This window comes from Cetorhinus maximus, chromosome 30 (genome assembly GCF_964194155.1).
Source record: "Cetorhinus maximus chromosome 30, sCetMax3.hap1.1, whole genome shotgun sequence".
NCBI classification, from domain to species: domain Eukaryota; kingdom Metazoa; phylum Chordata; class Chondrichthyes; order Lamniformes; family Cetorhinidae; genus Cetorhinus; species Cetorhinus maximus.
The window spans coordinates 9,369,017-9,396,599 of NC_135908.1; the positions used below are offsets into that span (position 1 = coordinate 9,369,017).

General features: G+C 45.1%; 1 long non-coding RNA gene across 1 annotated transcript in view; it reads left to right on the forward strand.

Moving 5' to 3' along the window:
- Positions 1-27,583, forward strand: part of LOC144670045 (uncharacterized) — a 313,238-nt gene that overhangs the window by 35,785 nt on the left and 249,870 nt on the right. The window contains exon 2 of the long non-coding RNA XR_013573812.1: positions 18,189-18,371. This is a non-coding gene — a long non-coding RNA (uncharacterized LOC144670045). The remainder of the gene's footprint in view (positions 1-18,188; positions 18,372-27,583) is intronic.

The window sequence follows — 27,583 nt, forward strand, 5'->3', positions numbered from 1 at the left end:
GTACGTGGTAATCAGCAGGAGGTTTCCTTACCCATGTTTGACCTGATATCATGAGACTTCATGGGGTCTGGAGTCGATGTTGAGGACTCCCAGGGCAACTCGCTCCCGACTGTATACCACTGTGCCTCCAGCTCTGCTGGGCCTGTCCTGCTGGTGGGACAGGATACACTCAGGGATGGTGATGGTGGTGTCTGAGACATTATCTATAAGGTATGATTCCGTGAGGATGACTGTCAGGCTGGTTGCTTGACTAGTCAGTGAGATAGCTCTCCCAATTTTAGCACTAGCCCCTATACCTTAGTAAGGAGGACTTTGCAGCGTCAAAAGGGCTAAGTTTGCCGTTGTTGTTTCCAGTGCCTAGGTCCATTTCATTCCTTTTTTGTGACTTTGTGGTGGTTTGTTACAACTGAGTGGCTTGCTAGGCCATTTTCAAAGGCATTTAAGAGTCAAAGGGTCTGGAGTCACATGTAGGCCAGACCAGGTAAGGATGACAGATTTCCTTCTCTAAAGGACATTAGTGAACCAGATGGGTTTTTACAACAATTGACAATGGTTCCATGGTCATCGTTAGACTTTTTAATTCCACATTTTTATTGAATTCAAATTCCACCATCTGCTGTGGTGGGATTCGAACCTGTGTTCCCGGAGCATTGGCCTGGGTCTCTGGATTACTAGTCCAGCACTACGCTATCGCCTCCCCTTAAGGTCGCCTCTTAATCTTCTAAATTCAGGGAAACAAGCCAAGTTTCTGCGATCTGAATTAATACTTTAACCCTTTCAGTCCTGGTATCATTCTGGTGGATCTGTGCAGCCCTCTCCAAAGTCAGTATAACCTTCCTGAGGTGAGGTGGCCAGAGCTGAACTCAGTCACTCCAGTTAGCCCAAGCTCGATACAATAATCTCCTCCCTTTTGTATATCAGTCCCATTGAGATAAAGGCCAACATTCCAATGCTCATTTTTAATCACTCTTTATATCTTTTAACAATCTTATCGACTTCAGTTCCCAAACCTCTCCGCTCGCCCAGTTTCTGGTTTCTCACCATTAAGAAAATAGTTTGATTTATCTTTCTTTGGCCCATACAGAATGACCTCAAGCTTGGCCACATTGAACACTATCAGTGACAATTTTGCCTACTTAATTGATCTGTCAGGCTCTGATTTCTTGCTGCTGTTTGAAGCTCACAGCCCAGGAATGAAGATGTCCATGTCGGCTACTCCACCTGGCTCCATCAGAGACCAGGACGCCATCATCCTGTGTCGCCAGCACTGCATTAATAGCCAAATCATAAACATCTTACAGCAGGAGAGAGTCAAAGGAATAGCCCCTCGAGCAGCTACACCAAAAGCTCGGAGAAGAGCCTCCAAATCACAGTCTACTTTATGACTAATCACGAGCGAGAAACATAATCCTGGATTCTCCAGTCTGCCAATTGTGGGCATCATCTTGGCCGCTCTACAGATATTCCCGTGCTGCCCACGACGATGTCCACCACTGGCAGAGTTGAAAAACCCTGGCCACAATTTTTTGGGGTGGGCAGGGAATGTTGATCATTTCTGAATAATTCAATATGTTCAGATCAAGCTTGAGCAGTATTCGGTGGCACCTCCCTCATGGTACCGTGACAAAAACCCAGCCTCTTGCTCAAACCTCACATTCACTCTCATCCCAAGTTATTTCATTTTGGTTGGTAAGACAAGGTGGATGTAAACAAAAGCACAGGAAAGGTGTCATTTGTTATGAGTTATTGTTGCTTTTTTTCGATTGGCCTTGGTGGCTTTTTTTTTCTTCCTCTCCCCATCTTAAATCGATCCTAATAGATGGAGCTGGTTTGCTCTGTCATCAACTTGGAGCATGAGTGAGGTCTGTGCAACGTGAGGGATGGGCAGGTTAATTGGAACTGAAGGTTAGATGCTGAGTGAGCCTGTTTTCTGCTGTAGTAACTTCCTGTGCCTGTATTTGGTTTGTTGCACAGTGTCTCTAGTGGGTGGCTGGCTATCTGAACACTTATAACAATCTGGTCCTTCCAGTAGAGGCAGGTGATTACTTCATTCCCTGGGCACTCCTATCAAACAGAAGGTTTGTACTCCTGTCATTAGCAGCTGAGAGCTGGGACTGTTGGCAAATCTATAGGTAATTGTTTGCACTGAGGCAACAGAACACAGCATTTAAGTCCTTGCACTCACATTCACTTGGAATTATTGAGTAACCTAAACAGCCAGTCGAGGTCTAAAGTGCAGGACACCATTAAGATTGAGAAGAGTAAGGAGGCAGACGAGAAATGTAATGGTTAATTGGCAGTGACATTTTTTTTGTTACAAAGTGCCTGATTCAATCCTTCTTCTCTCTCTATTTCCTAATTCTCTAAAAGCTTGGTCATAATACATCAGTTAGCACTACTGCCTCTTTTAAAAATGCATTTGGAACCCAGATACTAGACCTGGAAAGTCACTGTAGAACCTACTGCGAGGGCCGCATAAGAAGGAAAATCTTGTATTTCTGTGCAGCATCCAGCTCTTGCAGGTTTCAGCGCTGACAGCCAATGGATTAATTTTGAAGTGTAGTCACTGCTGTTTTGTAGGGAAACACAGAACCAACCTGTGGGCAGCAAACCCCGTAGATAGCAATGAGATAGATGACCAGCCAATCTATGTTTTACTGGAGTTGGCTGAGGGAGGAATGTTGAGCAGGACACCTGGAGAGTTCTCCTGCTCTGCAAATAGTAGCACGGGAGTTTTATTCTACTCACCTCGGTTTAAGGTCATACCTCTGACAGTGCAGCATTCATCAGTACTGCTCCTGAATGTCAGTTCAGTTGTGTGCCCTAATCTCCAGAGTGGGGTCTCGTAACTGAAAGGTGAGAGTGCTACCACTGAGCCAAGCTGACAATCCTCATCAGTGAGATACACCTTCACATGGGCTGTATTTGAAGCCTGTGCCTAACCTTCCGCGTTGCCAACACGCTAACAAACGGAAGCCGCCATTCTGTACCTGAACTGTAGCCATACTCAGCTCCCAGAGGCAGCTGATGCTATCCGATGCTGGGAAAACCTGCATACAAACTGCAAGGTGCAGGAAATCCAAACTAATAACGAGGAGGTGTTGCAGTGCTAACACTCTCTCTAGATATCACCACTTCATATAGCACATCCTGTACAATAGAGCAATGTGTGGTGTAACTAGTGGCACCTATTGGCAGTTCATGGAAACTGCACTTGCATTAACAAACTGGTGCATATAGAGGCTGATATTCCCCATTCGTCATGCGTGGAAACTGCACTACTGTAAATAACTAGGACTGATTTTATTTACAGAATTTTAATTTTTTAACTATCCTTCATGAGCTTCATATTTCTGGAGAAGCTATCCTGCTTTTAGCAGAGGACTTTGCTGCAGGTTTGGTGATGAATTCTGTTTACTGTAGTTCATAGAGTTTTGTTTAAGGGTTTGTAAGCTGTGGTGTGCTGTTTCAACAGATTATGTTTGCTGATTAAATAGACTTTACTCCGAACAAATGAAAGGCCAATTCCACCTATCGCCTGGTTCATCTGGTCTGTAGAGAGCTTTTTTTATCTATTTGTTCATGGGATGTGGGCATCGCTGTCTAGGCCAGCATTTGTTATCCATCCCTAATTGCCCTTGAGAAGGTGGTGGTGAGCTGCTTTTTGGAACCGCTGCAGTCCGTGTGGTGTAGGTACACCCACAGTGCTGTGAGGGAGGGAGGGAGATCCAGGATTTTGACCCAGTGACAGTGAAGGAAAGGTGATATAGTTCCAAATCAGGATGGTGAGTGGCTTGGAGGGGAACTGCCAGGTGATGGTGTTCCCCATCTATCTGCTGACCTTGTCCTTCTAGGTGGTAGCGGTTGTGGGTTTAGAAGGTGCTGTCTAAGGAGCCTTGGTGAGTTCCTGCAGTGCATCTTGTAGATGCTACACACTGCTGTTACTGTGCGTTGGTGGTGGGGTGAGTGAATGTTGAAGGTAGTGGATGGGGTGCCAATCAAGCAGGGTGCTTTGTCCCAGTGATTGGGCCAAATGATTTGCTGGTGGATATGTTGGTGATTTTATTGTAAGTGCTACAGGCTTATAGAACCATATGGAATCTTATGGAATCACAGAGCACAACTTATTATAGAATCATAAAGCAAAACTACTTATACAATCACACAGCACCAACTACTAGAAGTATCATATACAACTACTTATAGAATCAATTGGAATCACAGAGCGCAACCAATTATAGAATCATAAAGCACAACTACTCACACAATAAACAAGTCCTCCTCATCTCGCCTCTGGTTGCTTTTGCCAATTATCTTAAATCTATGCTCTCTGCCCACTGACTCCTTCAGCCATTGGAAACAGATTCCACCCCCGCCACCACCAACTCTCTCAAAAGCCTTCATAATTTTGAACACCTCTACTAAATCTCCGCTTAATGTTGTGGACAGGAGAGAGACAAACAAACTGTACCTCTTTCCTTGCAGCAACTGTCTGTAAGCAGAAGATGTTTTGAATTATTTTTAAGGTTCGCTGTGGCGTGTTTTCCCAAGCCCTTGGATTATGTGATCCAATTTACTAATAACTTTCAGCAAACTTGCCTTATGATTAACTCTGAAGGTTAGTTTATTTCACATTCAAAACCCTGGGGGAGGAGTATTTGCAACTTCCTGCTCCACTGCACACGCACGCACATACACCCCCAGACCCCCGCACCCCCACACGCACAGACACACACCCCCCCCACCCCCACCGCCACCCCCCCCATACGCACGCCCCTGCACACGTGTGCACACAAACACACCCCCCCACCATACCCTTTGGATAGCAACAGTACAAGAGCCACAGAAATGAACATTCGTTCACGAGATTTCCAGAGTCCGAGAAGTCAAAGTCCAGGGGCTGTTTCTTTTCATGTAGGAGCTCGAGCTCAGCTGGCTGAAGACTAGCATTGTAGAGTTTTCTTTATAGTTGGTGCTGACGCTGCAAGATGAAGTTGGTACACATTGACTGGATCAGGTCTGCCCACGATGCTGGGAAACCTTCCAGCAGAGCCGGCTTCGAGGAGCAGGCTGTTGTTCAGCCTGGAGTTCTGCTTCTCGGTGTTAGACAGCAGATGTTAAACAGCAGACTGCCTGTGAGGCCAAAGTTCTAATGTTAAAACTGCCCAAAAGACCAGAGGCTTGGGTGATGTGACATGGTCCATTAATGGTTAATTGCAGTTTAATCATCAGTTTCTGTGCTTCTCGCCAGAATTCCCTTAGGAGAGAGATGAAGTGGCTATTAGCATCTCTTCTGGTACAATGAGTTTTGATCTCTCTCTCTTTTGTGATAGTTCAGATTGGGGAACCAGTTCATCTTCACTTCCTCTGCTTTCATTGATTACAAGGGGTCTGTACAATGAGGTGTGAGATTCCACAAGCTGACAGAGGAATCCTTTTGTTTTGGAACTCCTGGTGAACAAAGGGCCAACCCTGTGGTCATGTGACTTGTAGCAGCCATCTTTTTTGGCTCGGCAGAAAGTTTTAAAATGGCAAAAGAATAAAGTTTTGGATTTCTTTTCATGTCATAGGGACCTAACAATACCTTTAACTGCTCTGAACAATCACAGCTTCTCTTGTCTCTCAACACATGGAACATCTGCTTCCACCATAGGGGCCAACTTCTATCCCTATCCAGTGCCCTATAATAACAGGTTCCTGTCTCCTCTTCACTGGCATACTGATACCCCCCCCCCCCTCCCCCACCCTGTTAACCTCTCTCACTCTGCCCCATTCTCTGCTCAGTCTCCAGCCCCATTTCCTCTTGCTCTGCCTTCTAACCCCAATCTCAAAACTCCACCACCCCCCCTAACGTCCCACCCCCACTCCCCAGTCCAGCCCCATCCTCTGTCCTGATCCAATTCCTCGCTGCATTTCAATTTTTTGGTTTTAGCTGAAGTCAGAGACCCAGTACTGGGGAGATTGTGGTGCCTTGCGCTTGATGCTCTGTTTGGGGGCCAGGGTTTACACAGAAATCCCATTGAGAATCAATGATTGACAGATATGGAGATATTGAAATTAAGCAATGGTGAGGAAATGTCAGTAAAACAGATTGATGATCATCTCGGATCTTATTAAGCTGCAGGTAGTCACGGTGCTGAGTTTGAGTGATTCATTTTATTTCACTATCTTGTATTATGCCAGTAAAATGGAAACAATGTCTGGTGATTGGTAACATGTGGCTGATCCATCAGTCAGAGGGACCACACCCCTTTCAGAAGATAAACTGATGATCCAAACTGACGGAGATTAATTCACTGCATCATCCTGATGCACAGCCCCGGCCCTGGGAATAAGTATCATCACAATTCCCTTGGTGGGTTCACAATCAATCCCTGGGCATGGGATAAAGCTCCCCTCAAACTGTTGGTAAGAAGGATTCTGTAGGAGTTGGGTTCAGAGAGTCTGGGTCCATTCCATGGTTCCGGCAATCCAGTTGTCCAAGGAGGCAGATTGGCACCACCTTCTCAAAGGCAATTAGGGATGGGTAATAAATGCTGCCCTAGCCAGTGATGCCCACATCTCATGAATGAACAAAAAAATTCTTGAATGGACAGATACCTGGCATGGACACAATGCGTTGAATTGCCTTCCTTCTACATGCCCTAGCTTTCGTTGTTTTTGTTCATTCTCGGGATGTGGAATATCGTTGGCAAATTTGGCACTTGTTGCCCTTTAGAAGTTGTTGCAGATTCTATATGGGGATGAAATTGTAACGGGTGATTTTTATAATAGAGCGAATGAAGTCACGTTGCAGATAGTGCGACCAAAGATGCTCTTCGAGGACGTTGACAGCCGTGAACCCACTGCCTCAGGACAGTGTTGAAGGTCACTGTTCAATTCTGGCCCATTCTGGGCACCCCATGTTTTATTAACATACAGACCTACAAGGGTAGGGTAATGTTTTTGTGTAATTTATTTTCTCTGTTTACTTTGCTTGTTTTCAATCTGTCTCCTACTTGTAGCAGTCTCAATGTTTCCTTTCTGTGTGTTTATTGGTGTTATTGATCATTGAAATCAGCTTTTCATGGGGCAGAATTTTTCATCCTGCGGGATGAGGGGAAATCCTGCCCCTGGGGTTATCATTCAGCTGCTGATGGCTCCTGTCGGAAGGACTCACAGATGAAGTGTCTCCACCAGCAAGCAATAGCATGAGGGGCAGCCTCCAGAATGTTAGCTTTTTCTCGCAAAGAAGGGGAGACCATTTAGGTCTCAGTTTCAAGTGGAACACAGGAATCCCCGGAGATATAGGGATTGATGTCCGCGCAATAACTTGGTCTGGAAACCTGAGTCTGCACCGGGAGGGGGAGCAGAAAGAATGAGCTGACCTCACTGAAGTTCTCAAAATATAAACAGCGCTGATCAAGTTGATCCAAAGAAAACTAACTGCGCTGAAGGGTTAAATCATGAAATAAATTGTGAAAGTGTGCAATTCAACACAAGTCAGAAAGAACATTTTCCCTCAAAGGCAAATAGACCCATGGAATAGTTCAATGAGAAGAATGTGATTCCACTAGAGGTGGTACAGAAAAGATTTACAAGAATGTTGCCTGGACTGGAGAATTTGTTATTTTTTTTATTATTCGTTCATGGGGTGTGGGTGTCGCTGGCTAGGCCAGCATTTATGGTGAGGAAAGATTGGGTAGATTAGGTAATCGACCTTGAATGTTACCTCTATTTCTCTCCAAAGATGTTGCCTGATTTGCTGAGGATCTCCAGTATTTCCTGTTTTTATTTCAGATTTCCAGCATCTGCAGTATTTTGCTTTTTGGACAGGCCAGAGGCTGAGGGCAAACATAATTAAATTTTATAAAATTATGAGGGGTCTAGATAAAGCGGATGGAAATGCCCAATTCTGCTTGGTTGGAGGATCCATAACCAGGGGCATAGATTTAGGTTAAGAGGATATGGTTTAGAGGGGAATGCTTTTCACCCAGAGGGTGGTGGGGATCTGGAAGTGAGTGCCTGAAAGGGGTAGAAACCACCATAATAATTAAAAAGTACTTGGATTTGCACTTGAAGTGCTGTAACCCACAAGGCTACTGACCAATGGCTCCTTGTGGGCCGGCATGGATACAATGGGCTGAATGGCCTCGTTCTGTGCTGTAAATTTCGATAATTCCAAGAGCAATTAGACGCAAGTAGTTTGAATCATTCCTTCTTTCTATGTGTTCTGTTTATCAAGGTCAGTGGGGTTGGAGAATGGAGTCACAGTGTCAACAGCAGGAACATGGGGACAGGAGGAGGCCCTTCAATCTGCTCCATGATCCAGTTAGATCATAGCTGATTCCATGTCCCCCATCTTGGGCCCTTATCTTGTAATCCCTCAGACATTCCAGGCTAGGGGCGGGACATTCTGAGAGAAACGAAAGTATCCTCTATTCTACACCAACATTGTGCACCAAGCTCGAAAGGCATCCCATTCCTGGTCAAACCCATTTCACTTAGGATGCTTATTAGAAGGAGAAAAGGATTTCTAGTCCGTCAGTGCTGGATTGGAGCCCAGGTTTCAGTGATAAAATGAGAAACCCCGCTGCTTAAGTCAAATGAATTGCAAATGTTTTCAAGAAGCAGCTGGATTTCTGAAGGGAGCACAAATCAAGGGAGGAGGTGAGAAAAAGACTTGCATTTATATAGCGCCATTCATGACCACAGGACGTCCCAAAGTGCTTCACAGCAAATGACACAGCAAGTTGTCATGTAACAACATCCTATCAACGTGTCATCAGCACTGATTACTCTGGCCTCCCACCGGGTTTATCCGTCATCACCGTCCACAGTATGTGCACAGCAAGCTCCCATAAACAGTAGTGTGATAAATGACAAGGTAATCTGCTTTCAGTGATGTTGCTCGAGTGGTGAATGTTGGCCAGGGCACCGGGGAGAACTGCCCTGCTCTTCTTCAAAATAGGAGCCTTGGGATCTTTCACCTGTAGCTGACAGACCGTTACAGGTTCTCAGTTGAACGTTTGATCCAAAAGGCAGCACTTCCAATAGTGTGGCACAGCAGCATCGGTACAGAAAAAAAGTGGTTGGGATTGGCCTGCATATAAGGGACAGTCTCATTGGGTCTAATGGTTTTTCACTGTTGCTAAACATTCTCCTGAGCTGTCGAATTGTAACGGCCTGACTGAGCTAGAGGATGGACTCCATAACGTTATTGCTTCAGGCATTGTTGTATAGATCCTGGCATCCTTACAGATTTTTTTTTATCTGAAGGGAAGGTGGAACATGTGCATGTGGTTGGCGATGATGGATAAGCTTGGTCGAAGGCCAGAGTAATCAGCGTCGATGACACGTTGATAGGATGGTGTGCGAGCATGTTTACACAGAGAACTCCAGGAAATAAAATTCCTTTTAAATGTCAGCTGGAAATTGAAACAGTCCCTTAGCCCCCAGAAGTGATTTTGGTTATTGCTGTGCGTCCCTGTGGAACAGCTAGGCCATTAAAAATCCCACACAAACGGATCCAAACGTTGCACTGGGACTATGATAGCCCACCACATGAGGAAATATCAGTGAAGTATTGAGGTGTCTCAGTGATCCAGGCATTAATGACCCCGTTAACCTTAGCTCGCGCATTTATCAAACAAATATCACCGTATTTGTACAAACTGGAAAATAATGTTACCAAAAGCCTTGGCATTAACAGAAACATTTTCCCTCTCCCCATCCTACCTCTCCTTGCCCCCCACCCCCCTCCACCCCCCACCCCACCTAACCTTTTCCAATGAGATGTCAGGCCCTTGGTCTTCTTGTGGAACCAAACTTTGGGCTTCATCAACAAACAACTGGAAATGGCAGCGAAAGCGTCTCGATTGGGCTACTCGTTCAGTCAGAGGCACACAAAATAAACACACATTCAGTAACAATCATTCTCTATCACAGTCATCTTTTTACAGGGAGTTTTTTAGGGGCCTTATGTTGACCCTGTCGGAAGGCCCCACGCCATTCTATTCCCCACTCGATGCCCCTCCTCCTGATCCAAACAGTAGCAGAATCATATAGCCAATTACATCAAGCCCCCCTAGACCTCTGCCCCCACTCTCCCCCTCTTGCTCTCCTCTGCATAGGAACAGGAGTAGGCCATTCGGCCCATCGAGCCTGTTCTGCCACTCAGATCATGGCTGATCATCTACCTCAACACCACTTTCCCGTGCTATCCCCATATCCCTTGATGTCATTAGTCTCCTGAAATCTATCCATTTTTGTCTTCAACATGCTCAGTGATTGAGCTTCCACAGCCCTCTGGGAAAGAGAATTCCAAAGATTCATCTCCAATCTGAGTGAAGAAATACCTCCTCATCTCATTCTTAAATAGTCTGCCCCTTATTCTGAGAGTGTGGCCCCTGATTCTAGACTCACCAGCCTGGGGAAACATCCTATCCACATCCACCCTGTCACACCCAGTAAGAATTCTGTAAGCTTCAATGAGATCACCTCCCATTCTTCAAAACTCTCGAGAATGCAGGCCCAGCTTCCTCAATCTCTCTTCAGAAGACAATCCTGCCATCCCAGGGATTAGTCTGGCGAATCTCTGTTGCACTCCATCTATGGCAAGTACATCCTTCCTTGGATAAGGAGACCAAAACTGTACACACTACTCCAGGTGTGGTCTCACCTATGTTCTATACAGTTGTAGCAAGACATACTTACTTCTGCAATCAAATCCTCTTGCAATGACGGCCAACATACCATTTGCCTTCCTAAATGCTTGCTGCACCTGCATGCTAGCTTTTAGTGACTCATGAACAAGGATGCCCAGGTCCCTTTGGACATCAACACTTTCCACCCCCTCCTCATTTAAAAAACACTCTGCCTTTCTGCTTTTTCTACCAAAGTGGATAACTTCACACTTACTCACATTCCATTCCATCTACCGTGTTCTTGCCCGTTCACTCAGCCTGCCCAAGTCCCCTTGAAGCCTCCTTGCATCCTCCTCACAACTCATATTCCCACCTAGTTTTATGTCATCAGCAAATTTGGAAATATTACATTTGGCCCCCATATTCAAATCATTTATATAGATTGTGAACAGCTGTGGACCGAGCACTGATCCTTGCAGTACCCCACTAGTAACAGCCTGCCTTGCTGAGACTGACCTGTTTATTTCTGTCTGTAACCAATTCTCAATCTATATTAGTATATTTCCCCCAATCCCATGAGCTCTAATTTTGCTTACTAACCTCCTATGTGAGACCTGAAAATCCAAATACACCACATCTGCTGGTTCTCCTTTATCTTTGCTACATGTAACATCCTCAAAGAGCTCCAACAAGTTGGTCAAACATGATTTCCTTTTTGTAAATCCATGTTGACTCCGCGAAGGTGAGTGGCCCAATCACATCGTTATTTTCTAAGTGTCCAATTATCACACCTTTTAGACTAAATTCAGATATTTTCCCTATTACTGACATCAAACTTACAGGCCTATAGTTCTCTGTTCTCTCTCACCCTCCCTCCAAAAATAATGGGGTTACATTTGCTACTTTCCAGTCTGCAGGGACCTTTCCAGGCTCTGTAGAGTTTTGAAAGATAACCACACTATCTCTCTATCCACCTCCTTCAACACTCTTATGATGTAGCTCATCTGATCCTGGAGATTTATCAACCTTCAATCCAGTTAACTTTTCAAGTACTACCGCCTTATTACCATTATTTTCTTTCAGTTTCTCATTTTCACAGGTCCCTTGATTCCCTGGTATTTCTGGGAGATTTTCTGTATCATCCTCCATGAAGACAGACACAGAGTAATTGTTTAATTTCATCGCCATTTCCCTATTCTCCATTATAAATTCTCCTGTCGCGACCTGTAATAGACCCACATTTGTCCTTGCTAATCTTTTCCTTTTCACATATCTAAAGGAGCTTTTACAGTTTGTATTTATGTTTCTGGATAGCTTACATTCATATTCTCTTTCCCCTTTATCAGTTTCTTGGTCCTCCTTTGCTGGATTCTAAATTGCCCCCAGTACTTGGGTTTTTTCTGGCAACCTTATAAGCCTCTCCCTTTGATCTAATGCAATCTTAATCGTCTTTTGTTAGCCACGGTTGAATCACCTTTCCTGTTGGGATTTTGTGTCTTAGAGGAATCTATTTTTGCTGTAGACCATATAATACTTCTTTAAATACTAGATATTGCCTGTCTACTGTCACTTTTTAGTGTTTTTCCCAGTCCACCATAGCCAACTGGCCCCGAAACCTTCATAGTTTCCTTGGTTCAGATTTAAGGCCCTGGTTTCAGAATGAACTATATCACTTTCAAACTTAATGTAAAATTCTATCAAACTAGCGTACCTGGTGTTATTCAGGTCTCTGTTTTGATTCACAGAGCTGTGCTAGGTTAGAGAGTCTTGGACGAGGTGGTGATGTAACAGTGTGATTGGCCTCCGTTCTCCCTGAGCAAAACATGAGCTAAAATCCATGCCCAATTTCTAAGCGGTGAGGCTGCTGTACGGGGACCTGTGTGGATGTCAGGCGATGATCGATTTGAGGTCAATTGTGAAACCCTGAATGGACGAACACATTTGCAAATGTTCATTTGCCTACTTCTGCATGTATATTGTTGAGGAACACCATCAGTGCCCCATGGAAGCACACTCCAAGGGGAAACACCTTCACACTACATAGGAACTGGAGGAGGCCAGTCACTCCATGCGCCTGTCCCACCATTCAATTAGAACACAGTTCTTCTGTATTTTGACTATCTACCCATCTTCCATAACCCTTAACACCCTTGCCTAACAAAAGTCAGTTTTAAAAGTTCTAATTGAAGTTGGGGGGTCAACAGTTTTCTAATGGAGCGTGCTCCAGATTTCCTCTAGCTCTTGTGTGAAGAAATGCTTCCTGACATTAGTCCTGGAATGTCTGCCTCTCACGTGTAGGTTCTGTCTCCTTGTTCTGATCTCCTCCCTCTAGAGGAAATTATTTGTCTCTCTCGATTCGGAAGAATCCAGCCAATGGGGTATTGACATTTTTCAAGTGATAATTCAATATTATCACGTGTGCGTGTTCGTCCATCATTTACACACACACAAAATAACACTCTCTCACACGCACGTACGCACGCACGCACACACACACACACACACACACAATAACACATACTCAAACACAGTAACACTCACTCACGCACACAATAACACACTCACAATAGCACACTTTCACATAATGACACTCTCACTCACACGCAATAACACTCACACACATAATAACACTCACACTCACACAATAACACGCTCACACCCCCACTCTCTCACAATAACATACACTCACACACACACAATAACACACACTCACTCTCTCACACTCACAATAATGCTCACTCTCACACAATAACACTCACTCTCTTTCACACACACACACACGCACAATACTCACACAAACACAATAACACAGATACAATAACACTCGCACTCACACAGACATTCACGATAACACACCCACTTACACACAATAACACTCGCGCTTACACGCACTCTCTCACACACAATAAGACACCCTTATACACACAATAACACACTCAAACACACACACAAAAACACCCACATTCACACAATAACGCACACACACTCACACAATAACACAGTCGCGCACACACACAAAGCACTCACACACACAATAATACATTCAACTCACACAATAACACAATAATACACACACTAACACTCACGCACAATAACACTGACATTCTCACTCACACACACACACGGTCTCTCTCTCTCTCTCTCTCTCTCTCACAATAACACTTGCACTCACACATAAGACTCGGACTCTCTCGCACACTGACACATGCACTCACACACTTTCACACAATAACACTCCCACTTACATTCACTCATGCGCACACACAATAAGGCACACCCTTACACACACAGTAAGACACACGCTCAAACACGATAACACACACGCACACACATAATAACATGCATGCACAAACACACACAATAACACTCATAGTCACACACACAAAATAGCACTCACATACACACAATAACAGACACTCGACTCACACAACAACACTCACAATAATACATATGCACACAATAACACACACACAATAACACACACAATAAGACACACCCTTACACAATAACACACACTCTTAACACACACAAACACACACACACAATAACACTCACCCACACACATGCACACACACAATAGCACTCTCACTCACAATAATACACCTACACACACTCACATACAGACAGTAACACACACACACACACAGTAACACTTGGACTCACACACCCATTCACACAACAACCCTTGCACAATAACACGATAACGCTCTCGCACACAATAACACTTACACACACAATAACGCTCACACAATATCACTCTCACCCACACACACAATAACAGTCGCACTCACAGACACAAAAGCACATGCACACTCATGACACACTCAGACTTACACTCAGACTCTCACAATAACGCGCACACAATAACACACACACACGATAACACGCGCACACTCACAAACAAAAACGCAGTCACACAATAAAACTCAACCCACACAATAACACTCGTGCTCACACACACAATAACACATGCACTCATGCACACTCTCTCACAATAATGCTCACACTCTCAATAATGGTCACATGCACCCACAAACACAATAACACACAGACTCTCACGGTAATACACACACACAACACACACTGACTCTCACGATGACACGCGCGCGCACACACACATGATAACACTCAGTCACACGCGTACAAAATAGCACTCTCACACATACAATAACAATAACACTCACACACACACACACACACACCCTATTCAATATTCACAATCACACCCGGGATTATCCAATGGAAGGAAAAAAGACTTGCATTTACAAAACAGCTTACACAACCTCAGGGCATCACAAAGCATACGTGCAGCACGGGGTTAGATACAGAGTAAAGCTCCCTCTACACTGTCCCCATCAAACGCTCCCAGGACAGGTACAGCACAGGGTTAGATACAGAGTAAATCTCCCTCTACACTGTCCCCATCAAACACTCCCAGGACAGGTACAGCACGGGGTTAGATACAGAGTAAAGCTCCCTCTACACTGTCCACATCAAACACTCCCAGGACAGATACAGCACGGGGTTAGATACAGAGTAAAGCTCCCTCTACACTGTCCACATCAAATACTCCCAGGACAGATACAGCACGGGGTTAGATACAGAGTAAAGCTCCCTCTACACTGTCCTCATCAAACACTCCCAGGACAGGTACAGCACAGGGTTAGATACAGAGTAAAGCTCCCTCTACACCGTCCCCATCAAACACTCCCAGGGCAGGTACAGCACGGGGTTAGATACAGAGTAAAGCTCCCTCTACACCGTCCCCATCAAACACTCCCAGGGCAGGTACAGCATGGGGTTAGATACAGAGTAAAGCTCCCTCTACACTGTCCCCATCAAACACTCCCAGGACAGGTACAGCACGGGGTTAGATACAGAGTAAAGCTCCCTCTACACTGTCCAGACCAAACACTCCCAGGACAGGTACAGCACAGGGTTAGATACAGAGTAAAGCTCCCTCTACACTGTCCCCATCAAACACTCCCAGGACAGGTAAAGCAAAAGTTAGATATAGAGTAAGCTTGTACCACTCTCCCCAACAGTGTTCTTTAGGCCCAATGTCAATCGAGTGCTCCCTACAATAGCAATATGAACATTTATATTTCGTACCCAATCCTTGGATGAGATTATCTATTAGCATGTGTTTGTGGACCATACCTTTTGGGAACTGACCTGAGTCTGTCCAAAGTCATTTCCCTTTACAGTGAGCAGACAGAGAAACCTTTCATCCCATCAATGTGAAGTGGATTTGAATGGTGGCTCCAGAGTTGAAAGGTTAGTGAGCTTTACCCAACTGCAAGACTCTGTCTAGTTGAAGGTACTTGTTTTACATTCAGAGACTTTTAGCTGTTCTCTAGTAGCCTTTTTACCTGCTGGAGGGGGAGATACAGGTTCAGTCTATATATAACTCTGCTCATTACACCATTAGCAAAATTGACTAAACATTTCTAAATGTTAATGAGTGCTGAGTGTTCGGGTTGTATTCTGCCTGGAGAAGGCTCTGTGTGTGTTGGCCTCTTGTGTTGAATATCAAAGCCTTGTTGATGTAGTATTTGGTGTCACTGTAGGAAGGCAGTGTGATCCACTGAAATGATTCTGCTAATGACACACCAGACAGTATAAGAGAAGATATTTTTAAAATGACATAATTAACAGTAGCACATCTTGCTAAATCTGCAATCTGTTTCGATGTTGAATTTTCACTGAATTTTATGTTTTCCTTTATCCATTCAGAATCAGCCTGTGGAGCTGCTGTGTACTGTCAAACGCCTGTGGGCCTGTAGAGCTCCTGTAGCCTGTGGGCTTGTAGAGCTCCTGTAGCCTCTGGGCTTGTAGAGCTCCTGTAGCCTCTGGGCCTGTAGAGTTCCTGTAGCCTGTGGGCCTGTAGAGCTCCTGTAGCCTGTGGGCCTGTAGAGCTCCTGTAGCCTCTGGGCCTGTAGAGCTCCTGTAGCCTGTGGGCCTGTAGAGCTCCTGTAGCCTGTGGGCCTGTAGAGCCCCTGTAGCCTGTGGGCCTGTAGAGCCCCTGTAGCCTGTGGGCCTGTAGAGCTCCTGTAGCCTGTGGGCCTGTAGAGCCCTTGTCAGAGCTTCAGTGTTGAGTTTCAGGTGCCTGTATGACTTGTCCTGCCTGGTGGGATATATCCAGATCAGATTGGCCACCCATTTTATGCTCTCATATACTTGTGCCCTTCATAAACCCCATTGGGCAGGGTCTAAAACATAGGAACATAGGAGCAAGAGTAGGCCATTTGAGCCTGCTGCACCATTCAAACAGACCATGGCTGATCATCTCCCTCCACTCCATTTCCCCCCACTATCCCCAGATACCTTGATATCATTTACGATGGTCATTTCAACGATGGCCATTCTAATCCTCCAGATTCTTACCGGGGTGGGGGTAGGTAGTAAGTGGAGTGTCTGGTTAAAATATTCCCCAGTGTGTATGTCAGAAAACTCCTAATGGGTTAATGACACCAGTCTACAGTACGACAGCTGTCCCTGTATCAGGCAGCTCCTCCGCGATTTATCATCTCCCTTTTATACACACTGTAATCAAAGCTCACAGGATATTTTTATTTCTCTTCTCTGATCCGAGCTCCCTTTGATAAATAACACCCAAGCTCAGCTTGATTCTGCAGCAGAACCTTCCACAAAGAGACTCATTTTTCATTCATAAGCCTCAAGATTACTTGTATAAAATCTCTGATAATGCAGAGCTCAAAATTCTAAAATGCGGTGAATGATATTTCCAGAGGGGGCCAGCAGCCTATTAGCGGTGATTTCAATCTCTGTTGCTGCAGACTCGACTCTGACCAGTGTGCTTCACCCACAGTGCTGCTGCAGAGGGCTCCCCCACCAGCCTCTTCACACAGTGCTCCCCTCCCACCCCACACCGCCCCCACACCCTGCCCTGCTTCCTCTTGACTTTGAGAGCTGTGGAAAATTCCAGAGCTTAGGACCCAAGGTAACTGCAGGTACGGCCCCCAGTGGGTAAATCGGGGATGCTCGAGTAGCCGGGATTAGAGGAGTGCAGAGAACTGGGAGGATTACGGGGCTGGAGGAGATTACAGGGATAGAGGAGAGGTGAGGCCTTGGCAGGGAGGGGGGAGGGGTGGGTGGGGGTGGTGCGGTGGGGGATGGTTTGAAAACAAGAATGAGGGGTTTAAAATTGAGATGTTGCTAGACTGGGAACCAATGTAGATGAGCATAAGAGTAATGGGCGAATGTGAGAACGGTTGTAAGGGCCTTAGAGCTAGAAATAGTGGAGAGCCTTCTGTTGTCTGGGCTCCAACTCTCTCATCTCCTTTTAGACACTTTAGAACTGACTTCAGCTCACCTATCCTAATGTCTCCTTAACTGGCTCAGCACCTTGGAATGTTTTACAATGTTAAAGGCGCTATATAAATGAAAGTTGTTGGTGAGTGAAGCATCCGGACAATGCGTTTAGGAGACTGGTACAGAAGCTGAATGTCACTCTTTCCCAGAGGCAACACTTTGTGTCAAAGGACCTTTCTTTTTAAGTCTTGAACAGTTCAACACTTCTGTTTAATTTCCTCCCCACAGATTGTGTTACTGGGAATACTGAAGTGAGGTTTTTCCAGATGGACCCTGTGGTTTGTAGAGATCTCCCTGGTCTGAAAATATCCCGGTGATTTGAGGTTTGGACTATTGCCTGCCGCATCTCCCAGCAACCTCTGCGTGGACGCAACATTCCAACCGAGTCCGGAGCCCTTGGGAATTCGGCAGGTAAGAACAAACTGGGAACTGAAATGAAAGCTGGCAAAAGAAACCATTAAAGGACCCAAACAGGTAACTGAGTTTGGTCATGTGATTGCCCTACTCTTCAAAGTTGGGTCTGAGCCCATTGCCTTCAGATCTTGTGAGATGACAGGACGTGCTTCAGGAACAGTGGCAACGCTTTGTTCTGCCAAAGGTATTATCTCACTGTTAAAATGTATTATTACAACTGGTTCAAATAGAGCAAGAGAATTTTGGTTATTTTTTTTTTTATTCACGCGGCTGGGAAAGCAGCTATAGTTCAATGTCGAGGTCAGTGATTGGCAAGGATGGGATCCCAGTGTAATATATTGCAAGGAAAATATCCTGCTGATTCTGTATTGTACACAGAGCAGTGTTGGACAGAGTGGAGTGACAGCAGTGTGTGGAGGAGGGGGGAGTGCGGGGTAAAGGGAAATCGCCAGGATTTGAATGGGGAACTGTCTTCACACTGAGCAGTCCATTGCCAAAGCAAACTAATGGGAAAGGTTATTTTGTGTGACTTATTATTGAAGTGCCAAGCTCCTCGGCGTTGCACTCACTCTAAATATTTACTCGGCCGATGATAATGATGCAGAGTCGATGTCTCTGATCCTATCTCACGGCCTGGCCTTGTTGCAGTGTGTAGCCTGTGTTAGTGGGTGAGGGACATTTTATAATCATTCGATGTCTGTCGGACAAGTCCTACAGAGTGATCGATAATCAGTGAAGGTTTTATAACCTTAACATTTCTCTCGGGCATCAAAGCAGGGTCTCCGCTTGCAACGGCTAAATAAAAACACAAAAAAAAAATCAACAAAGTCCTGTCCTTGGATCTGTCTATTTCAGCCAGTTTATTTTTAAATGGAGGAGGTGTTAACTCCCCTTATTAACACTCTTGGGACTGGAGGTGAGGCGTCCTAATTAATCTCTCTCTGCTCAGTCGACGTGGGGCTGATGTGCTTTTTATTTGCCTCCACCATTGAGGTGAATGCAGCATTAAAAACCTGCAAAGTACCCTTCAGGCTTTTCGAAAAGATTTCTCCTCATTTACATTCCAGCTATTGAGTAAAGGTTTCACATCAGCCTGCTCCCATTTAAAAAGACATTTGCATTCATACATGTTTCACCATTTCCACAACTCTGAAAACGCTTTACAGCCAATGAAGCACAAGTGCAGCCACTGTTGTAGGAAATGCAGCTTGTCAGTGTGTGCACAGTAAGATCCCGTGGACATCAATAAGATAATGACCAGGTAATCTGTTTTAGCGATGTTGCTTGAAGGATAAATATCACCCAGGATGCTGGGGAGAACTCCTCTCCTTTTCTTTGAAATAATACCTCAAGATCCCTTGCATCCACCTGAGAAGGCTGCCAGGCCTCGGTTCGGGGTTATCTGAAAGACAGCATCTCTGACTGCCAAGCTGGATTCTGTGCTTGGGCCTCTGGTGTGGGACTTGAACACACCATCGTCCGGTTAGAGACAGAGTGCTGTCCACTGAGCCACAGCCAACTCCCAGTTAATTCTGAAGATACTTTGTTGAGCAGAACCTATATCTAAATTCTGCTGTGGCGGGAAACACTCCATGTTTATGCTCAGGAAACGGTTGTAAGCCTCCTCCATTGAGTGTTAGTTTGGCCCTGATGGTAACACTCTCACCCTGAGGCAGATCATGGGTCCATTTGGATAAATGCTGTGTAAACTGTGCAAGATGAGTTCAGCGGTATCGTGAAACAGCCTGGGGTCCATTTGTGACCAGCCTCCATTGACCTGCTGTTTCCTCTGCCCATTCATCCTCGGCCTGGCTCTAGGGCAGTGATGGACTAGGGGAAGGGAGGAGGGGGCATGGAGGAGGGAGGGTGTTGGGGGTTTGCTAGGAGCTGGGAGCTGACGCTGTACTTGCTCCTTTTCTTGCTTCCCCAGCACACAGTGAACGAGAAAATGCAGCTTGGAGTAATGAGCAATCCCAGCTTCCGTGCGGTGAGAGAGAGGGCCCATTAAAATAAAATGATTAAGTATGTAGTAGATGTTTCATCCTCCATTTAATTCACACTGGGGATTAAGTGCAATTGGGAGATGACTATGGGAAATCAGACGCTGGCTCCCTAACCATGCTGGGCAGTATCAGAAGATGCCCTTCAATTGATTGAATTGTTTGATCTGATGTCCTTCAGGGAAGGAAAGCTGCCAGTCTTACCCATTCTGGGCCAGTTTTGACTCTAATCCCACACCAACATGGTTGCCATTTAATGGCCCACTGAAATGGTCCAGCAAATCCTTTGGTTGTATATCAAGGGATGGACAATAAATATTGTCTTGCCAATGATGCCGACAGCCCAGGGAATGAATTCTAAAAATTGAAAGATGTTCATTGGGTTTATCGTCCACTTCTAATGGGTGGGGAATTACACAGTGGTCAGATCTTGAACCACTAGAGGACTCTGATCCAACACAGTGCTGTGTGATGCCCCGACATGTGTCTTTGCCAATCCTATACTGCTGGATTCTCAGCACAATGTACGATCACGGGGGTCCTGTTAATTAGCCAACTCCCAGAGGAGAAGAGTGTGCAATAAATGTCCTACTTAACCTACACAGAGAGGTGGCCTTGGAGTCACTTTAATGCAGCAGAAAACATTCATTGTAATTAGCGTATCTAATTACTCTGGGATTCCATTCCATTGTTATTGGAGCAACAATCAATGAATGAAACCAGGTTCCTTTGTCTGGGGAAACATTATAGAAGTGAGCTTTGGAGTTAATGTTTCTGGGAACAGAGGTTAACTCATGGGTTAAGGGAGGAGGTTGGGCTGATGAAATGTGAAGCAAGAAACCAACCTTGTAGATCGGGATCTGACCGAGCTTGTGTTTGGCGAGTGTCAGGGTGTGTCCAGTTATCTGTCCTGTTTGGACACCGCGATGGTTACTGTGATGATTGTAAACTCAATGCTAGGTTGCCAGCCCACACAGGTGCCCTCATGATATTTTTGTTTATCCTTTCATGGTATGTGGGCATCGCTGGCTAGGCAAGCATTTTTATTGCCCAACTCTAATTGTCCTTGAAAATGTAGTAATGAGCTGCCTTTTTGAACCGCTGCAGTCCATGTGGTGTAGGTACACCCACAGTGCTGTTAGGAAGGGAGTTCCAGGTTTTTGACTCAGCAACAGTGAAGGAACGGCGATATAATTCTCAGTCAGCATGGTGAGTGGCTTGGAGGGGAACTTCCAGGTAATGGTGTTCCCATGTTTCTGTTGCCCTTGTCCTTCTAGGTGGTAGCGGTTGTGGGTTTGGAAGGTAGTATTGAGAGAGCCTTGGTGAGTTCCTGCAGTGCATCTTGTAGATGGTACACACACTGCTGCCACTGTGTGTCGGTGGTGGAGGGGGTGGATGTTGAAGGTGGTGGATGTGGTGCCAGTCAAGCGGGCTGCCTTGTCCTGGATGATGTTGAGCTTCTTGTATGTTTTGGAACTGCACTCATCCAGGTAAGTGGTGAGTATTCCATCACACTCCTGACTTGTGCCTTGTAGATGGTGGACTGGCTTTGGGGAGTCAGGAGGTGAGTTACTCGCTGCAGAATTCTCAGCCTCTGACCTGCTCTTGTAGTCACAGTATTTATATGGCTAGTCCAGTTCAGTTTCTGGTCAATGGTAACCCCCAGGATGTTGATAGTTGGGGCTCAATGATGGTAATGTCATTGAACGTCAGTGGGAGATGGTTAAGTTATCTCTTGTTGGAGATGGCCATTGCCTGGCACTTGTATGGCATGAATGTTATTTGTGCTTCCCAGAAGAGCAGGTGGGGGGGTGGGTATAAGCTGGGTACGAGGTTGTGGAGTTGAGTGGTTGAAACTGCTGTTGGAATACCTGAATAATTAATGCCTACACCTCATAGGGAGCTGGAGTAGAGAAAAAAAACATCAGTTTTAAAATCGGGGCTATGTGAGGTCGATAACTCAGCACAGTGATGCACATGTTGTCCTTTGCAGGGATGGCCAACCTTGGCCAACTCTGATTTTGCTCTGGCACCCCCACCCTTCCCATCCCCTCCCCCCACTCCTCTCTCCTCCCCCACCATGTAAACCCTTACAGACATGGTTGAATTGGTTCCAGAAACAGACTTATTTTAATTCGGTCCTTTTGCTAACTCTGTACATTGAGACTGTCACATTTTCTGAGGGATTGCATTTTCTGCTCTCCTCTTTCTGAAGAGAAGGAGTAATACTGAACTTGAATAGTTTCAGCTCTCGCAATGTGCCAGAGCTCAGTCGAACATGGACAGAGGCCCAAAGACATGCGGGGACACGAGATCTTTTTCTGTAATATCTTGGACTAACAGTGCGACACTTGAGATTTTGCACAGGAACCTCACGCTCGAGAGATGCTTAAAACCTTCATCTATCTGTCCCATCTTGTTAGTAGAATAGTGGATCAATAGGAGTAAGAAAAGGAAATAACAAGAGACCAATGCAGATAAATCTCTTCAAACTGTGCCTGCTAATTGATCCAAATGTAGTTTATAGTGCTGACTGACCACCTGCCTGAATTGGAGGATAAATGAAGCATTGGTTATTTTCCCTGTCAATGGGGAGCCCAGTGCCACCAGATATTAACGTTAATAAGGAGCTCTCTGTTTGAGAGCTAGATACTTTGCCCCATTCGGATCCCATTCCCTTTCCTTCCCGCTGTGTTCTGCGACAGATAATTTACACAATCCCCGTTTATAAAATTGTGAATTAATTTGTTTTTCTTCCCTGCTGGTTGGTTTGTTTTCTCAGAGCTAATTCTATGATAAATGATTGAGCTTCACTTGAGGTTTAACGAATCTTAGGCCTGAATAAAGTTTGCAGATAATGAGTCCCCGCAGGAAGGGAGTAAATTGCCTCGTTAGCAAGTCTGAAGGGCAGAGTAAGCAGGATTCACTCACTCTAAACTAAATGTCCAGACTGGTTGCAAAGAAGCTGCTTTTCTCACTTGGAAATGACTGAAGCCCATGCAGATGCTCTGTTTTCTTCCCTCCTTTCCTGGATGCGTTGACTAGAGTTGGAGTTAAAATTCCACAGGCACTGGCAACCCCCGCCGCCCCCCCCCGCCCCAACCAGAGAGAGCTGGCAAATGTGAAGTTGCCCTAGGTAGAGCCCTAGAGACCTGTCCTCATACCCTTCAGCTGTCCTCTTGACCCAAAAACATCTGGATTTTAAAATTCTCATCCACATGTTAAGACCCCTCCATGGCCCCACCCCTCCCAATCTCTGTAACCTCCTGCAGCCCTACAACATTCCGAGATCCCTGCGCTCCTCCGATTCCAGCCCCCTGCCCACCCCAAGTTTTAATTGTTTCACCATTGGCACCCATGCCTTCAGCAGCCTCTTTGATTCGAGCTTTTGATCATCTGTCCTAATATCTCCTTACTTGTCTCAGGGTCAGATTTGGTTTAACACTCCTGTGAAGTGCCTTGGGGATGCTTTTACTGCTTTCAAGGTGCTATGTAAATGAAAGTTGGTGTTGGTGCAATATAGACCTGTTTAGGGTTAGATAGCTGAACTCCTCTCACAGTCTGGTCTTGACCGGGAGCTTTGACTCTTTTACATGGTGGGCCGCTTTTATTACCTCAGTGCCTGTGTTGGAGGGAGTGCGGTAGGAGATAACCATTCTATGTAGAACCTGACATTGCAGTGGCTGTGCCTTATTGGAGAGGGGTTTTCACTCGGACCCCTGAGAGCAGGGAACAGAGCTCCCTCTGGCAGCATTTGGTGTGTGATTTTGGGAAAGGGGAAGGAGGTTAGTTCCTGGCCTTTCTTCTATTCTACCTCCCTTTACCTCAGAGGCCTTGTCAGCTTCATAATCCCAGAGGAATGGGTTTAACAATGTAAAAGGGCCATAATGGAGACTCAGTTATCTGGTTGAGTGTTTACATGTGTTTACCTTCTGAGCTCCAGGGCAGTGTATGTGGGGGGATACTGGGGAACTCCTCCTGGAAGTTCCCAGGTAAGAATTGCACAGCAATTGCCCGGGAAGTTTGAACATCCAATGGGCAATTGCCCTGCACTGGGAACCATCGATAATGCGATTTAATTTGCAAACTCGGATGGTTCCAACTATCATACAGCAATTGTTACCCAGAAACAGTTAGAAGAATTAAAATCACTTCCAGCTTGTGATTAACTATAGCACTGACCCACCCGATTCCCCACTGCACCCCCCCCCAACCCCCCACAGGACGACTCCTCCCCCCATGTTAAAATGTTTAAAATGGCGGTGTTAAAATGTACTTACTTAAATGTTAGGAGCACAGCAAACAAAGCTGATGAGCTGAGGGCACAGATAGACACATGATACCATTGCTATAACTGAAACTTGGCTTAAAGAGGGGCAAAAATGGCAGCTCAACATCCCTGGATATAGGGTTTTCAGGCAGGATAGAGAGGTAACTAAAAAAGGTCAGGGTTAGCATTATTGGTAAAAGAATTAATTACAGCTGGAGGAGAGATGAATGAATCATCAAATGAGGCCATATGGGCTGAGCTCTGAAATAAAAAGGGGGCAGCCACACTACTAGGAGTGTACTATAGACCCCCAAATAGTGAGAGGGAGAGAGAAGAATAAATATGTAACAAATTTCTGAGTGCAAAATCAATAGGGCAATAATAGTTGGGGACTTACAACTACCCGAATATCAACTGGAATACGAACAGTGTAATAGGCACAGAGGGCACAAAATTCTTGAATTGCATTCAAGAAAACTTCTTCAAACAAAGAGTGACATCACAGGAAAACCGTAAGTTCATTGGTTGGTAAGTAACTGCTAGCTTGAACTACCTATTCTAAGTTGATGTCAGATTAAAGGTGACCACTGGGGCCTAACACTTCAGCTTCAACTCAGCAGAGAGAGCGAGTTCCAGTTGATTTTAAAAAGTGTATTTTGAATCTCTATTCTAACTTGCTTTCAGATTAAAGGTAGATAGGAGAAATATTTTACAGGTTGATAAACTAAAGACCAGTAGGAAATTTAAAAACAAATTGAAAAGCTCATTAAATAAAATAGAGATGCAGGGCCAGGCGATGTGTTGTAGCTGTATGATGTGGGAGCTGGTGGACCCCATTGTGGTTCCTAGTGACCACAGCTGCAGCAAATGTTGGTTGCTCGAGGAACTCAGGCTCAGAGTTGATGAGCTGGAGTCTGAGCTTCGGACACTGCGACACATCAGGGAAGGGGAGAGTTACCTGGACACTGTGTTTCAGGAGACAGTCACACCCCTTAGATTAACTACCTTAAATTTGGCCAGTGGTCAGGAGCAGGAGGGTGTGACTATGAGTGAGGCAGGTAGAGGGACCCAGGAAGTAGCACTGCAGGAGCCTCAGCCCTTGCCCTTACCAACAGGTTCAAGATTCTTGCTCCCTGTGTGGACGAGAGTGGGGACTGTAGGGAGGATGAGCAAACTGACCATAGCACTGGGAGCCACTCAAATGGGGGGAGAAAAGAGAAATGTAGTTGTAATCGGGGATAGTATAGTTACAGGAATAGATACTGTTTTCTGTAGCCATGATCGAGAGTCCCGAAGGTTGTGTTGCCTACCTGTTGCCAGGGTTAAGAATATCTCTTCTGGGCTGCAGAGGAACTTGGAGTGGGAGGGGAAAGATCCAGTTGTCATGGTCCATGCAGGTACCAACGATATAGGTAGAACGAGAAAAGAGGTTCTGCTGAGGGAATATGAGCAGCTAGGGGCTAAATTAAAAAGCAGAATGAAAAAGGTAATAATTTCCAGATTACTACCTGAGCCACGAGCTAATTGGCACAGGGTCAATAAGATTAAAGAGGTAAATGCAAGGCTCAAAGATTGGTGTGGGAGAAATGGGTTCGAATTCATGGGACATTGGCACCAGCACTGGGGAAAGTGGGAGCTATTCTGTTCGGACGGGCTCCTGGGACCAGTGTCCTGGTGAATCACATAACTAGGGTCGTAGGTAGGGCTTTAAACTAAATAGTGGGGTTGGGGGTTGGTGGGGGGGGGAGCGGGGGGTGTTCAGTTGCATGGAAATATATAAAATCAAAGTTTAAGGAAAGGGTAAGAGTGCAGGTTAGTGACGAGGCTGATTGTTACCAAAAAGTGAAAGGAAGGGACAGAGTGTGTGAATGCCATATTGCACCAAAGAATCAAATAAGAGTAGGGAAAATTGACAATAGGGCAAACTTAAAGGCTTTATATCTGAATGCGCATAGCATTCAGAATAAAACGAATAAGTTAACAGCGCAAATAGAGATAAATAGGTATGATTTGGTGGCGATTACTGAGACGTAGTTACAGGGAGAACAGGTTTGGGAGTTGAATATCCAAGGGTACTCAGTGTTTCGGAAGGATAGGCAGGAAGGAAAAGGAGGTGGTGTAGCTTTGTTAGTAAAGGAAGAGATCAGTGCTCTAGTGAGGAATGATATAGGCAAGACGTAAAGTCAGTCTGGGTAGAAATAAGAAATAGCAAGGGAGTAATCTATAAGCCCCCAAACAGTAGTTCAGACACAGTATAAACCAGGAAATACTGGGAACATATAAGAAAGGCACGGCAATAATCGTGGATGATTTTAATATGCATATAGACTAGACTAATCAAATTGGCCAGGGTAGCCTTGAGGGAGAGCTCGTTGGGTGTATTAGAGATTGTTTCTTGAAGCAATATGTTGTGGAACCAACCAGGGAGCAGGCTATTCTGGATTTGGTTTTGTGTAATGAGATGGGATTAATTAATTATCTCATAGTAAAGGATCCTCTAGGGAAGAGTGATCATAGCATGCTAGAATTTCAAGTTCAGTTTGAGAGTGAGAAACTTGAGTCCCACACTTGTGTTCTGGTGTTAAACAAAGGTAACTACATAGGCATGAGGGCAGATTTGGCCCTAGTGGACTGGGCAGGAAGACTACAGGGTAGGACAGTTGATGAACAGTGGCAGATATTTATGGAGATATTCAATTCCTCCCGAGTAAAATATTTTCCAAAGAGGAAGAAAGATGGTAAGAGTGAGAAAAAGCATCCATGGCTAAGCAAGGAAGTTAAAGATAACATAAAGGCAAAAACTGAGGCATACCAAATTGCAAAGGTCAGTGGCAGGCTGGAAGATTGGGAAACTTTTAAAGATTAACAAAGGGTTACTAAAAAAAATAATAAAAAGAGCAAAGGTAAATTATGAAAGAAAACTAGCGCAAAATATAAAA